Below are 4580 nucleotides of genomic sequence, written 5' to 3'. Positions count from 1 at the left end.
CCCGCGCCGCCCCCAGACAATAACGCGCCCAACCATAGAGCAATAGCGGCTAGAAGGGCAGAGAGAGAGGAAAAAAGGCCTCCGGGCTGCCGCCATCTTTGCTGGGGGCAGGCGATGCGGCGCCTTCACCCAGCCCGGAGATTCGCCATCTTGAGGTCAAATACCGTCGCTCGGGGCTCCTGGCGGCTGCGGCGCGGCTGGTTGGAGGCCCTGGAAAGGCTCCCGCTGTGGGCTAGCACCGGCCCCTCGCCTGCCCGCGCCCCCTCCGTTAGCCCGGGGTGCCGTTCCCCGCTGCCGCGCTCTCGGGCCGGGCCGAGGTGCGACCCAGCCGTGACAGTGGTAGGCGCAGGCTATACCCGCGGGCACAGCCGCGTGGGAAATACGCCTGTTGCTTTTAACAGGCTATCGATAAGGAAGGAACACGTGTTTTAGCTGCGCTTAGCAAATTCTAAGGGCCCAGAAAGCTAAAACAAAAAGCAGTCTTACAGTCAGGAGGTGTAAAGATACAGAATTATAGAACAGTTTGGGTTGGAAGGGACCTCTAAAGGCCATCTAGTCCAACCCCCCTGCCGTGGGCAGGAACATCTTCAACTAGATCAGGTTGAGGGTTGGGGCATCCACCACCTCTCTGGGCAACCTGTGCCAGTGTTTCACCACCCTCAGCATAAAAAATGTCTTCCTTATGTCTAGTCTAAATCTACCCCCCTTTAGTTTAAAGCCATTCCCCCTTGTCCTTTTGCAACAGGCCCTGCTCAAAAGTCTGTCTCCATCTTTCTTATAAGCCCCCTTTAAGTATTGAAATGCCATAAATCAGGTTTCCCCGGAACCTTCCCTCCAGGCTGAACAACCCCAACTCTCTCAGCCTTTCCTCATAGGAGAGGCGTTCCATCCCTCTGATCATTTTTGTGACCCTCCTCTGGACCCGCTCCAACAGGTCCGTGTCTTTCTTATGCTGAGGGCTCCAGAGCTGGACGCAGTACTCCAGGTGGGGTCTCACCAGAGCAGAGTAGAGGGGCAGAATCCCCTCCCTCGACATCTTGGCCACGCTTCCTTTGACGCAGCCCAGGATACGGCTGGGTTTTGTGGAAGGCTGTACCTCTGCTGAAGAAACTAAGGATTTACATAGCAAAAAGAGCAAACACCAGTATCTTAGGCAGCCACTTGCTCAGCAAAAAGATTTTACTGTGCTATAAAGCAGTTGGGCCTAGCCATGGTCTACAACTGGTAGTTTCCCTGACCTACTTCCAGCATTTAGACTACATTAAAAGACAATTTTAAATGTACAATTCCCCCCAACATTACATGTGAGACAGTAATGGCTGTAATTACCACAATGATGGCAAGCAATTGTAAATGGAAAGAGGAAGTGACTGTGAATGGACGGAAGGTGGTCTTACAGATGACTATGAGGTAGACCACAACATGAGTGTATGTGCACAAAACTGTTGAAAACATTTTGGATCAGCTAGGAAAAAAGTCTTACTATCTCTGTATTACCCTTCCCACTGTTTATATACGCTGTTTAAGGAAAAAGTGCTCAAAAGACCAGAGTCTGATGACAAACAATCCCTTCCACCTGTAATGGCAAGAAAAACATTCAAAGCAGACACCGTTGACTTCCTCAGTACAGAGCAGGTTAAATCTACCTGACTGATGTCATATGTGCTACTGAACAGCCAACAACGGAGCTGGAACTAAGGTCCTGTTCCTCACCTTGCTTTACAAGATGATGTGCAAGGGTAAATATTTTAGCAGTAGCAGATTTAGGAAATACTTCAAGATTGAATGCGATTCCTTCCCCTTTCAGAAACAGCATTTTTGCTTTCTATTAATTACAACTCATTCCACGCAGCCTGCATATCTCCCTTCAACTAACACAAATTTAGTAACTGCAATACTGACTACTGTTAATACTTCAAATAATTTATAAACATACCTAGGTAGGTAAAAATGGTACTCATTTTACAGCTTGCAGGAAAACCAAGGAAAAGAAAAAGGGCATAAAAAGAATCTTCTGAGTTTCCTGTTTCTATTCTGCTGTCTCAGATTGAAACCGTTATCTGCTTGAAAAAGAAATGTGAAATCCAAACTCACTCATACTGCTGTAACAAGCCCTTTTATTTACAGGAAACATTGCAAAAGCTTTCCTGATTTAGACATTCATCTATTTTGTTTAGCCAAAGAAATAGACCATTTTGCATTTACTCTCCTTCTACAAATCATGAACTTCAGCCTCCAGTATCCTTCCTAATCAAGGAAGAATAGCATCAGAAGCATCCAGTAAAAATAGCTACTTTCACATCTCTACTCTTTCTGCTATTGAATTTGAGAATTACCTACCCCTAAACCTGTGTTATCTTTTTACCCTTCAGTTGTGAAACTGAGATCCCACTTTCCAGATACCGATCACAGTTCACTTTATTCAGTTCCTTGCTGCAGACTCCAGAGTTTCATGCTCAAGCCAATCAAGAACAGTGCAGTAGATAGATAGCTTTTAAAATTAAGGCCAAAATTAAAAGGTTCTTTTTATGTCTGCAGATCGTTTTGCATTTCAAGCCTGAGAAATCATTCCGAACATGCTAGGCAGCATCTCAGGGTACAGGGGTCAGATTGTTTCTAGACTATGCAACATTTTAAATATTTTATGGGTGGAACAGAGTTCTAGTCCACAGCTCCAGAATCACTGGGTAAAAAGGATCTACTACAGCAGTGAAAGAGTACAGTCTTTATAAAACAGTGACTAATCACTGGGATCCTGGATCCTTGCTGCCTATCTGCTCTATCCAATGCAGGTTTCTGTCTCTTCAGTAGATGCTATGTTACTCCCATGGAAATCAGTAAAACTTGTTTTCAAGGAGCAGCTGGAATTGATTTTTTACATATAACAAAACCAAATTTATGGTTATAAGCAGGGCATTTAAAAGACAAATTAAATCTACACTTCCTATAGGAGGGAGCAGCACTGGACTTTTTCTAAGAGAAGTAGGAAACGGTGAGGGATGAAAGTTTAGGTTTTAAGCAGAAAGTAATAACTAGTGCAACTTTGTACATTTTATAATATTTTAAAGAAAAGTAGCCTTCAAGTGTACTTTTTTTAACACCACAAAACAAATACTTGCCTTTTGTCTTCTCTTCCTCATACCCTTTAATTGCTTCCTCTATCACATTACCAGTCTAAATACAGCCACTTAGAGGAAGATCCCTTAGATGCCAAACTCTCATTGATTTGATTCCTTGGCTCCCCATGAGTGGCACTGTGAAATCCAAAAGTTTCTACCTTCTATGTATTTTCTATAAAAGTTTCTACCTTCTATGTATTAAAGATATACACTATCCAGGATTTTTTCACTCTGAAGACATTTGGTTCAGCAAAAGTTTATTCCTGTAGATGTCAGCCTATTTAGTTAATCTTTTTATTAATCTTTTCTGCAAAATACTGAGTGAAAATACGTTATTGTAGTAGTATGAAAGAGAACAGGGAAGGCAGTTACTGTGCCAATCTTCAGTCATTCATCATCACTAAACTGCATAGAAGAGAAATAGATAAACCACATATATGCCTAGTTACACAAATATATATAGTAGAATCTAGTGGAGCAAAAGTACTTCAGCAATACGCTTGGATTCTGACAGGGCCTCGGTCACTCCTAGTGTTAGGAACGTCACTGATGCCTCATTTTTGTGGTATTTGGACCTGCTGACTCAGTTTTGTGAAATGATGGTACTTCACCTTACAAAAGGTAAACTTGTAATCACTACTGTCTACATGAATATCCAGTTATGTAATTTGGCTCCCTCTCGAAATTACCTGTATACAACCAAACCAGGCGACCAAACAACGGGGCACTTTATAGCTGCCCTCCTATGGTTATCAACATGTAAAGTCTACTGAAGTGAAATAGAGCATCTCCTTCCTCCATTGAGGTAACCATTAGCGTTTGATCCAAGCATCCAGCCAAAAACTCTGGTTACTTTACAAGAGAAATTGCTTGTGCACTGGCTATGCTACAACAAAAATATTTTTGCACATTATCTAAATCATGTATTTTCATACACATGTACAGCCAATGACAAATGACTTGCTCTTTTCTTGTAGCACCCTGCCCTTTCCAGCCAGTACCATGAGCCAAAAGCTCACAGGAGCCATTGCTGGCTGAGGTTGCTTCCTCAGCGTGGGGCTTCTTTGACCATCTCTCTCTGCATCCACCGCCCGTTTCCACAGCTCCAGTTTCTGACCTTTTTTTGGCAGTCGTGTGCCTCTTTCGGATCTGTCATCTCCTTCTGCTAAATAAATGGTGGCAGTTCACCCATTGGCTGTAGCTACCGTCACAAAAAAGAAAAAAGGGCGACAATTATAGTGACTGGTGGCAGTCCTTGTTGAGACTTTGTTTAAACGCGCGCGTGGCACAAGCGAGCTGGGCACCTAGCTCTCTCTCAGGCAAACACCACGACCCACTCATTTGCCAGTCCTGGAGGCCTGGGAGCGGCCGCTTGGTCGCTCTCCAGGAGATGGAAGGAACGAGCTCTGCTACGAATTTCATCCCTCAAACACCTGCTGCGGGGTATTTCCACTCCTCCGG

The sequence above is a fragment of the Pygoscelis adeliae genome, unplaced genomic scaffold, assembly GCF_000699105.1.
Source record: "Pygoscelis adeliae isolate BGI_AS28 unplaced genomic scaffold, ASM69910v1 Scaffold22, whole genome shotgun sequence".
Taxonomy (NCBI): domain Eukaryota; kingdom Metazoa; phylum Chordata; class Aves; order Sphenisciformes; family Spheniscidae; genus Pygoscelis; species Pygoscelis adeliae.
Note: the sequence above shows the minus strand (reverse complement) of the source record.